Source organism: Gallus gallus, chromosome 4, assembly GCF_016699485.2.
Source record: "Gallus gallus isolate bGalGal1 chromosome 4, bGalGal1.mat.broiler.GRCg7b, whole genome shotgun sequence".
Lineage (NCBI taxonomy): Eukaryota > Metazoa > Chordata > Aves > Galliformes > Phasianidae > Gallus > Gallus gallus.
This window is the reverse complement of record NC_052535.1, coordinates 35,119,557-35,132,025: the sequence shown is the minus strand read 5'-3', so window position 1 is coordinate 35,132,025 and position 12,469 is coordinate 35,119,557.

Here is a 12,469-nt window from a genome sequence, read left to right as displayed (position 1 = left end):
ATTTGAGTTCAGTGGTGCCCAAACACTGCGAAATACATACCCTTCAAAACTAAATCAATAACAAAATCCCTTCAGAATGCAGAAATTATTTCACTAATATGCAGTGATAATAATTCACGTCTCACAACATTTCCTGACTTCTGCATTGCTATTTACTCTCCCCCTGAGTATAGCATTATTTTTACCATGACAATTTGTGAATAATACACAGATAATAAATAGGCTCTGAGATACATGTATAGAGTAGTTATGAAATGGACATCGATATCTGCTGCCAACTCTATTTAATTTCCAGAGTTTTTGAGATTTATTTAACTCATCTGTTCCTAGAGCCCAGACAATTAAATGCTGTTGGAATGAACGTCAGATAAAAATAGAAAATGAAAACCTGAGTTTCACTGCAAATCAAATGTGCCACTATATTATATGTTTTCATTAACACACACAAAAATACAGTGTGTCTTTCCTTCCCAAGGGCAACGGTAAGTTATGCCTCAACAAGCAGCATGGATTTTTGTCCCTAAATGATTCTCTCTTCAATAAACATTCGTATACTTGCCATGAAACTTGAGGAATCATATGTACTTCAATTAATTCCAAGATAGTGAATTAATCTTTGAGAAAAAAAAATGCATTAGATAATTATATTCATTAAATGATAATTCAAAAAAGCATTAGGGCAAGCCAAAATAACCCCAACATGTGTTAATATTTTTTTTTCTGCAGTGTTAGAATAAGACATTTTAACACAAACCTATGGTTTTGTTTCTTTGAATTGATCCTATACCCAAAATAATTACATTTATGATTCTTTCAGGCAGAAATTGTCACTTAATCTGTGTTTGTACTGTTTGTAGCCCAGCGTGATTCTGGTCTTCATTGGAGATTTTGCAAAGCATATAAGCTTGAGATATTCTAAAGGGTACATAGGAGTTAGGATTTAAATCCTACTAATTACTGGAAATTGGATGCTGGCTCCCACAGATTTCTTGTGACATCCCATGCTAAATGGATGTGCTGCTTAAGACAATTTTTTCTTTTGAGTCTTTATGGAAAAAAATTATTATATAAAAAATGAGAACTCTGAAGTGATGTTCATAGATTTTATTTTGAAATTCTGACTTATCTTGCATTATACAAGAGCAGTAATTATACAAGAGCATGAAATTTTAGTCCTATAGAAGATATACTGACTCAGTCTATCAAGCTTGCTATGGAAGCTCATGATAAAATACTTTAAAATATTTTGGTAATAGCTAAAAGAAGAACACAAACTCCTATCTGCTGAACTTGATGGCAAAGGTGCCAGTAATTTTAATGGGAGCAGCAGTGGAGTCATATCAGTGGATGAATAAGCTGTAAGTGCAGTACTAAACACATACCCTATGTAAGGAAGGTACTTAGATTTAGAGTTCCAAGAGTTTGATCTAAATACCATTAGAAACATGCCAAGAAGAAAGCACTTGTCTGCAGTAAGCACCCAGTTACTGAGCTGCCATAACTTAACAGCTGTTCCTACAGTACTGGAGGTAGCAATAAAGATGAAGTACTAAAATTTGTTCTTCTACAATAATGTATTTTGATTTTAAAAAAGGTAATGTGTTAAAAAAAAAAAAAGTAGTCTAAATCTAGAAATAGATGGAGTGCGTCCCTACTAGGATTTATGCTGTTCCAACTTCTACCTAGATTTTCTACTAAGAGATGAGCTTTGAAGCATGAAACTGGACAAATAATTCCTTATTTGTAAATGGTGACATGTTTCTTTAAGAGCTGTTTCATCTTGCCTTTAAAATGCTTGCAGAAATTTCTGAATTACTGTTGATAGTATATGTTGTGTTCAAACAGAACCCACTGTTAGGCCCAACTATCAACACCACTCTGCTTTAGCTTTTAAATAGTGTGAAAAAAGAGAGTGGGAGAAGAAAGGCAGCAGAAGTGCTAATGCAATTGTTTGATGCGTGTACGAGAGAGGCAAAGAGGAGGAGGCAGACATTCTGCTACTCAGGCTGCTGACAGAAAACCATTGTGCTTTATGCTTCCCACTGGCATGTGCCCTTTTTAGTGGAAAATAATTACAGCTGTATATCGAAATCTTAATGTTGATTTTATTGGGCTAATATTGTCTTTGTTGTTTGTTGTTGTTGTTGTTTATTTGTTTGGTTTTTTACATCCCTCAGAGTAGGCTCTACGCAGCAAGGAGAGCTGTGAATGAGCCCACGCCTACACAGTTCTGCATGGCACTTTGCCAATGGAGAGTGACTGACCGCTTCAAAATGTTTTCCCTCTAATTAGCGTGAAAAACAAATAGCAACCCAATTATCTGAAAGAACCATGTGGGTTCTCTACACCGTGAGGGAGAAAATGCCACAGATATCCTCCAGTGCAGGAATATCTGGGCTGCTCCACCAGAAGATTGGTTTGGCTATAAAGCCCTGAGTTTCACGACCGGTCTGCTAATAGTTTGCTATGTTAGGGTTCAAATCCTTAATGTTTTTGTTCAAACATCTCCTCAATTTTATTTATTTATTAAACGGACCCCTAGAGACTGACTGACAAGCTTGAGATGCCAAGACAGCACCAGAAACCCCAAGTAAGACTTTGGGTTAAACCCAGTGAAAGAATGAGGACTGCAGGACTAGCTAACAGGTGGGGCATATCCTCAGCACAGCACTAATAAAAGAAATAATGTCAGTTTTTACAGCAGCCTGCTTGGATCTAAGAGCTTCTATCTACCAAAATCAATGGCAGAATTACTTTTAACTTCAATGTTAGGTTCACTGCAATCTGTTTTATCCCTTGGACTTGATCCAGGCTCACAGAATTATTCCACTAATAGTAAACTACATGCAGAAGTTTGGCTGAGGGCTGAAGCTGGTTTTGCAGAACGGTCCTTTTTATTCCAATAAAATGCTTAAAAACACTATTTCTAGATATACTGTATATAAACTAGCCAATTGATTTATGATTTAAAGTCCTTAATTTGAAGTGCACTCTGAACTATTTTATTTCTACAAGAAAGAGGCAAGAAATATTATTTTCCTTTTCAACAGAAAGCCCATCACATCAATAGAATTTTATGTGGGCACACTTCTAGTAATTAAGAGTTTTGCATTAATTATCTGTATCTTACAATGTTGTAGGAATATGAACTACAGTAAATTTCTAGGAACGCAGATGCTAGTATTTACTCAGCACTTAAAGGAAATGCGATGTTCAGAATTGGATGGAAAGCTCATTTGTGGCCATTATTGCAGTATTTATAGAGGAAAGCTTCCTGACACCAATCATAGAGTAAGATTTTCTTCAGGAAATAACAGAGAGAACGTCCTCAGGGCCTCCTTGCTGTGGCACCAAGGACCAAATTTGCAGAGATAGGAGGGCACCTTGCAACTTCATTCAGGGTTGTTGGTACCCCCTCGGAGTTAGGGAGGCTGCTATTGAGACCTGTAAATACTGTTCTAGCAACGGTATGCATTTAACTGCATAAATAGAGATGCTGAAAAAAGACAAAAGTTGTTATAAGCCATGGCAAGTGCACCAACAGCTCATGGTTCTGTGACTGCACTGAGCCAGGAGGTGAGAGGCACAGGAAGGTGAAAAGTGCTTTCTATCCTTCCCAGTCTACACTGCATGAAGAACAGTATTAGGTAGCTCTTGTGTACGTCCACAAGCTCAAGCATCAATCTATGGGGCCAACATACAGCTGTCTCTTTCTGTAAGAGGTAAACACCTCCAGAAGAAACCAAGAAAGACTCCGGTTCACCAGAGAGCTTACCAGCCTGGTTGGCAGGTCCCTTTGAGGAGTAAATCACATAGATGAGCACTTTTGTGAAACAGGCTGAGCAGGAACGTGAACCCGGGAAACTTGCATGAGGCTTTTTAATCATAAGCTGTTGGAAATCTGGCAACATCATGTTGTTCCCTCCCCCAGTCCCCATGGGATCTGAATTATTTAGGTTGGGAGGGACTTCAGGAGGTCATCTGCTCCAGCCCCTGCCCAAAGCAGGGCCAGCTTCAGAGGTGTATCTAACTCATCATAGTTCAAATAAGCCCCAGGCAAAGGGGTTTGTTTGTCTTTAGATCCCAAGTGAAGAGGCAGTAAGGTAAACTCCAGCTCTTTCTTCTGACTTTTACTTCTCAGGTGGTCCACTAAATAGGAGCGTCCGTCATTTCAAAGAATTCCTCACATTTTTCTTCTCCTTTCTGCACAGAGAATCTAGAGGCCTAGCTTAGTCTTGAGTGCTAAATACACATAGAGCATGGAGAAGACTTGAGAAGATGGCCCTGGTGTGCTGAGCAACCTCGCTCCTTTGCAAGCACTGCAGCACTCTGGAGTACCTCTACCACAAGTCACTTGCCTGCTGACCCCATCAGATGCCAAATCAGCCCCTGTGAGAGACCCCAGGCAAAGGAGAGATCAGAGTCAGTGGGTCTGTCATCAGAGCTCTAAAACTGCTTTTACCTCTGGTACACCTCTGCAAGTAGTAGAGATGCCCTGATTTCAGCTACTTAAAAAAAATATATCTATTTATAACAACGATCTATTTAGGCTTTTAAGTACAGACTGAAACCTCAGTTAATTTCAGTTTTAGAAATGGACTATAAATCCCATCAGTATGTGAACTGTAATTTGAATAAAGAAAATAAAAGGCTGAATATGGATGAAGATGATTGTTGTAGAAATCCTGTAGTTACAGTAGAAGAGATTAAGTTTCAATACCAGTCCCCCTAACACAGAGTAGAGTCTGTGATGTGATAGAGCTGTGGGGAAAAAGGCTCTAGACTAATCACCCTCTTTGCAAGGTGACGTATTCTAAGGAAGTCATGAGAAAATGAACAAAAAAAACCCTTTAAATATTAAAATAGTAGCTATGCAGTAAATACAATGGGTTAGGAACAAGGGACGAGGAAAGTTTCTAACTTTCACATAAATATATTTTCACTTATGGAGCCCAAGCAACATTGAAATGGTCAGTAACAATGAGACAGTGACTCACCTGTAGAGCTCAGCACAGCCTTAGCTCTAAGCTGAATCAAACTGTATTTTATGGCATGACCACAGATGAGTCAGTTGATTATCTGGTTTCACAATGATTTCACTTGAATGCCTGAAAATTTGAGGTGATTTGCCACATTGTGCAACAACTGAAAAAAATATATATAATTTTGTGTGCCAGAGTGTTACAAACTAATTAATAAGGAAAGCTGATCTGGCACCTAAAAGACAGCTTTCCCCAGAATGGACAATGAGGGGCAGTGAGGTTTTGGTGTGGCAGTTGTGAATGCAGCGGTCAAGAAGCTTCTCTGTGCTCTGCTGACACACAGTTGAAGGAATCTGTGTCGGTCCTGTGCCAGAAATAAGCATGCTTTGATCTCTCCAGTGAGCAGACCGTGTGAACTACCATAGAACCAGATATTCGAGTCCATCCACCGCCTGGGAAACCCAACACCATCATTCTGACCCTCTCTCCACCTGCCCCTGCAGGAGGGGCTGGGCTGGGCTGGGTACAGTGGGTGCTCAGGTGGGGTGGAGATGTTGTCCTGGCCAGCCCCAAAGGGCTGCTTAGTCCTGGCTGTGCTCTTGCATCCCGATAGATAAGGGCCTGAGCACAGCTTCTTGCTGTCCTGTTTCTTCCCTTTCTCTGGCCCTGCTGCTCTCCCTTTGCTCAGGATGAATCCAGCACCTAGGGTGTACCCACAAAAAAAGACACCTCCAAAATTTTCACGTGAGTCATTTGCAATGTTTTTAGTCTGTTTGCATCTGAACAAAGCAGAGCAAAAGGGAAGTGACCCTGTGATCAGGGGAGCGAGGCACAAGACAAGGAAGCCCTTCAGGAAAGCCCTGGGAATGAGCCCAAGTTAAAACTCTCACTCCAGTGTTTTTTTGTTTTTTTTTTATTTTCAAGCCCTAAGGAGGGAGCTTTAAGAAACAGATCAAGTTTACCTTTCAAATGAGGTAAAAATTACACATGACCCTTCCAGAACATCTCTCTGTTCCCTCTTAAATGATACATGACACATATACATGAATTCCATTTATGAAAATAATACTCTTTGCTGAACACCATGCCTTTTTTTTTTTTTTTTTTAAGGAAAAAGTAAACATTTCTGGTAAACACTACATCAGCCCATCAAACTAATGCAAAACCATGTTTTAAATAACAACTAATAATAACACTGCACATCTAAGATGTTTTTTTTCTGTCTGCTAACCATAATACAGAGACAAGCGAAATTCTGTTCTGCAATGTGAACCAAAAATATCACTTAAAACAGCATTTCCTAGAAAAAGAAAGCCTATGTATTTAATTACCCTTCGCCATTGTGCATTCAATCAAATCTTCTCTCACCGCTGACAAGGCCAACTTTGCACCTTCCTGTTGTTTTGTCATACAAAAACAGGATGTCATTCCACTAGTGAAAATAATTGTCAACAATAAAAAGGTGGTTTCTTTGACATTTGCTAGGATATTGCTGAAAAAATCTCTTTAGTATGGATCACTTCACCTCACTGACTAGGAGAACTGACTGGAAACTAAGCTCTAAAAGCCGAGACCTGCCATTGTGTCTGATATGAAAATGCAATATCCATATTCTCCGTAGCTTAGAGGAAGACATACTCCCTGCTAGGCAAAATACACATGCATGCAACTCTGCTCTCTGTGCCTCACATTTGTGCTGCAATCTAACAAATGGCTGTTCATAGATACTTAACATCTAGTCAGATTCAACAGAAACAATAGAATGTATATTCTTAAATAAAAACAACAGGGAAAATAAAAATGAGAAATACCACTAAGATCAAGAGGAACATGTCTGCAACACCTGCATCACTTTTACACTGGTCCAGAATGATAATCTTGAACCCCTCATAACAGCTGCGTATCCATAAAAATAGGGAGTAGTGTTGCTTGAAAGACTCTGGAATATAGCCCATGTCTCAGTGGTGATGAGCTTTAGGGGATGTTTTAGGTGCAGAGGAAGAAGGATCCTTAGTCAGATTCTGTGATCTGATTCTCATTTTCTGGCATTGCTCATAATGCATTCCCCATAATGCATTCCCAAATAAAACAACTTTTTAAGAACCTTAAGATTTCTAAATTTCATGAGAAAAATGTTACACAGTAGACTAGGAAGCAAACAGTACTTTGTCAATGGCTATCTGATAACGTATGGCATTTTACAGGGATTGTGCACAGAGCAAAACATTTGCAACGTCATCAAAATTACTTTCTGAGGCTTTATTTGACATGCAAATTAAGAAGCATGAAGAAATTAAGAAGAAAGATACTTCAATTTTTTTTGAAGGGTACTCAGGCAGATGCAAGAAGAATGTTGGAATGACGTTTCATCTTTTCCTTTTTTCTAAATTACCAGAGTGATTAAATTGTACATGCAGTTCCACAGTCTACACAAAAACAACTGTTTTATTTCAGTGCCTCCAATACTGCTCCAGCCAGGCTGAGTCAGCCAGTGCTTAGAAGAAGCGAGCAAAATGATACTCCTCAGTTTTCCCTGGGGTTTGGGGTTGTCAAAAGAGTTTTTAAGTTTGCATATCTTCCACCCTTAACAACATCCCTGGAGCCCAATCCACTGCAGCTTTTCTCATGCCTACCTCGAAGGAGCTGGAAGAACTAGTGGAGGGCAACCATAAGCACCCTGCAGACGTTGAAGAGTTTATTATGTTAAGGAGACCTTGCCTGTTGTCTATGTGCAATATCAGACTCCAGCTCTAGAGGAGAGTTGGACAGGAGAACTGGGGGATGAGAAGGGATCTGGGGATGCATCTTGTCCCAGCCACACAACACCCTGGCAGCGAAGGCCACCAGTCAAAACCTTTCTGTGCCTTATTCTGTGGGCAGCATGAAGAACTACTGGACACTGAGGCTGGTTGTTGGGCTGCTGGTGTTGATCACTCTTCATAGTGCTTGCTGAAGCCTCAAAACTACAAGCACTTCCCATACTAACACTCCCTGCCATAAAGAACACGCTCATTTCCAATTTCATTTCATTCACAGCCAGACAAGTGTTCCAACTTCAGTGAGATTATTAAATCATGACCTAATCCCACAGAGACAGAATACACCTGTGCAGTCCCTCATTCAGTAGCACGCAGCTGGTACATTGAGCTCTCCTTCTGGGTTGTGCTGTGCCCGTGGGAACTGCATCCCTTATGCCTTCCTGGCGTGATTTCCAAACACAGGAAGATACAAAAACATAGCCCTGGTATCCCATCCTATTCCTGGGCAAAGCAGGAGTTGCTAATATGCTCTGACTTACAAATTCTAAGGCCACACACTTAACCTTGCCTCGTCTTCCACCTTCTTTTGCAATTTACTGCTTCTTCAGTGCTGGTCCCTGCCCTAAACAATTAACTCAGTAGCAAAGTCTGAGTACTGGTCGTATCTCCTCTAACGCTTGAAGTCCCACCTTTTCCAGCAAGGTTTGTTGCTCAACTACCTTAAAACGTCTTAGTCAGCAGAGGCTGCCCCTGTGTATTGCTTTGTCCATGTTAAAATGACTCTTAAAGATTCTGGCTCACAAAAGAACTGCTTTTAGCATCATATGAACAGGGCTGGGCCATGTGCCAGGTGTTTCCTTTTAAGCTGTGCATGTGTTAAACAGTCAAGTGTCGCATACATCTCTGTAGATGGCTAACAAAAACAGGCTTCCCATTATTCCTTTTAAGTCACTTATTTTGTTGAAAGCTCGGGTGTTTGGTTTTTTTTTTCAGAGAAGTACACATCTATATGCATTTATTGTGAATGTCTGCGGTATGCAGAAAGCTAATGCAAGGTAATAATCAAAACTAATTGTGGAATTCAATTACAGCGGAATAGAAAAAGCATCAGTAGTAATGTGTGCACTGAAATGCACTATCAGTAGTTGCACAGTTTTAAGCATTCACAAAGAGCATCAGTTATTTCTTGCTGCATATGAGTTTACCATTTAAGCAGTTCACATTATGTATGAATTCATAGTACACTATTTTAAGAATGCAGCAATAAATATTACTAGATAATTGTACAGCACAAATGGCAATACAGCTGGAGTCCATGTAACTGGGGAAAAAAGTCATAAGGATCAGTACTGTTTCAGGGCCATATCACATTAATTCAGAAGGGAGACAAATTCTTATACCTTATTTATGTTTCAGTTATAGAAATCACAAAGCAAATGGATGCTTATCAGTGGAATTCACCCAGCTCAATACTCAGCTTTTCATAAGGCCCACAGCTTGCCTTCATTTCTGAACTACCCCAGCGTAAATCAGATGACCCTTGACAGGGCATTTTTCTATTTCATCTTTTTATTGAAACAGAACATCAATTGACAAAGATTGCCAAGTCAATACAAAAATGTACATATATGATGGCAAGGGCAGTCTTGGAAAATGTGGTCAACCTCTTCTATTGTTATTTCAAGCCTGTGAGGAGATAAATCTGTGTTTCACTTAACCTGCTTACGCTCCGTTTTATATTTAAGAAATTGAACCAATGGGTGTAGATTGCTGTGAGGCAATTTGTGGGATTGAGCACAAGAAAAGGCTGGGAACTCAGGGCTTGAGTTGTAGATGTTCCACTGGAAATGGCAGCAAGCTTTGCGCATTCAAGTTTCTCCTTCCTGGCTTACTCCTTAAAATCGGACAGAGGTACTGCCCCATCTCAATAAAGCTCTCTCTGCTAATTAAGAAAAAGGCAATTTTTCATTGATCAAAATTAAGTCCCAGCATGTCTTCACTGACTGGTACATTAGATGAATGACATGTTTAACATATACTCCTCCCTGCGTTGTTTTCCTTTGCTGTGAATAACAACAGGACTATATGAAAACTCAGAAATATCATAGAATGCCTTAGGTTGAAAGGGACATCATTTTATAGCAGTCTCAAGTAGCAATAAAAAGTAAAATTGCTGTGATTTTCCTCTTCTTGATCAACTCCTTGTCTAGAACACAGCGTAAGTTAGCCATGGATCAAGTCATCACATTACTAACTTAGGTTGCCTGACGTGTTGAGAGATTGGAATATTTCACCATACAAATTAAACTGAATTCATCGTATCAAAGGCTAAGATTTAATTTGAAACTTTTGCCAGGAATTTGAAAATAAGAAATTTAGTCTAGGATTTGTTTTCCTTTTCCTAAGGAGATTTTTCTATTACCAAATACCAAGTAGTTTCATTTGTACCTACTGAAAGAAGCCATCAGGATTTACGGAAACCTGTGCCTGTTAACAAGTCCATGATCGATAAATCCCAATGTGCTCACTCTGTTTCTGCTGTGAGAAAGCTGCGGAGCACTTTGGTAGAGAAAACAAAGGCAAAAAATGGCAGTGTCAGATGGAGAGCCCCAGTTAAAGCACTGCTCCATGAGAGCAAGCTCAGTGCTAGCACTGTGAGCTGCAGGCCAGGATCACCATGGCAAGCCCAGGAGACCCATATCTCAAAGAAAAGCATTTTTCTGAGCAACACCAATTGCTCCCAGACTTCCCAGAGCAAGCCAACTACCAGCACTCTCAAAGGAGGAAGAAAAAGATTTAAAAATTATATCCATATCACCACACCAGGCTTCCTCAGGGCTCTCCCACAGACCAAACTGGGAGGCTGTACAACATTGCTGCCTCAAGCTTGACCCCAAGCACAGCCTGAGGCCATCTGACAGATCTCCTGCAACAGGAGGTTTAAAACAGTCACAGACTGATGTCTGCAGCCAGACTGTCAGCATCCGGGTGCCTGCAGGCAGGCTGTGAGGGGGCCTGTTCCTCCAGGGCAGCAGGTGGTTGACCACGGAGCAAGTCTACAGCCAGCCTTGCTCCTTCCTGTGATCCCCAAACAGATAACACTGGTGGTGTGTGCTACCGGGAGCTCTTCTGTTTACAGAAACATTAGCTATAATGAAACTCTCTAGCACCAGCAACCCAAGGATGGCTATTAGAAGGGGGAGGAGGAGGTTGTGTGTTACCAATATTGTCATCTGGCCACTGAGCCCTGCTCTCATTTTCATGAGCAGCACAGGATTAACTGCTGTTTACATTAATAAGAGTTACTGTACTGCGATACATCACAAAGAAAACTGAGCCCTTTATCTTCTCAGCAGACTCCTATTTTACTATCTTCTGTGATGTAACAGATTTTGTGTAGCTTATATTATAAAGCTGACATTTAAGCTTTTTCTTCTGTTCTGAGAGCCTTGGAAATCTGCACTGAACAGTCAACAACAGCAAAGTGCAGCATTTTTACATGCTTTACAGAAATCAGGTTTGTATTAAAGCCAGAAACAGCGGGAGACTGGTTTTTAGAGGCACTTTAAAGCTGCAGTTGAAAAGTTTGAGGCAAGGAAGATGTATGTTTGTGTTACATGTTTGGGTCCAGCTGCAAGCTGCTTCCCAAGTGCAGCTCTACATTACACCTGGGACAGTTCTCTGCTGCAGGTAATGGCATCAAAAAGTAGGCAGCTCTGTGGACATGATAAATCCCTTCTGCCAAAGTACAATTAGATCCTTCTGAGGCTGCTTTAGCCTATAAGACCGGAGTAGGAACGTTTGCGTAGCCCTGACTGAATATTCATTTAGATAGCTGGGGTTTGTTTCACTCTCTCTCGATGCATTCAGAAATCACTCTTATCTAATAGTCAGTAGAGGGCTGTATCAGCCATAACCATGGATGTTATCATCTGAGCAACTGATAAACCAAAAATCTCCTTAGTAAAGTTTGTTCTAGTGATAGACAGCATTCAGTCCTTAAAAGAAGTGTAGAAATAACTACCCTGAGCCTGACTGTGTCACTAGATAGAAGTATGCACGGCAGGTGTGGACCTATGCAGAGAAAACTTAAATCATTTCCATGTCCTATAACTCCAGGCTGATTCCTCAAGTCTGTCATTCTCCTGTAGCTGTCACAACACTGACTCAGGCTGCAGGGTTCACAGAATTTCAAAGCTGCTTCTCTTCTACCTGCTCTCAGAGAGGTCAATGGTACATGAAATACTGTGCCAGCGTGACTTCTGGTGGCAACTGCACAACACAAAGAATTTTCTGCATCTCATTCTATGGGCACGCACATCAAATACCTTTAAAAGGCCCACCACCATGTCTGACCTGCCAAATACTCAGTGAAGAGCAGGGTCATGTAACAATAATAAAAGCACGTTTGCCAGAGAGGGCTCGGAGCTAGTGAGACATTTCTACTACTAAACACCATTCAATCATTCTTTTTGAACCCCAAATTTTGTTTCAGAGTCCATTCTAATACCTGTAGTATCTGAGCTCAGGAAAGGCTCCCACATTCACTGAAGTCATCTCACATGATACCTTTTCCTTTTTCCCCACCAAGATTTGAATAGGCATAATAGGTTCTAACAACACTTTTTTTTCCTAACTGGCCACAGTAGATGATTCCACCTCTCTGATGCCTGTTGTAGAATGAATAAGAAACAGCACTTAAACCCACTCTAAGAGTGCAATCTGGAG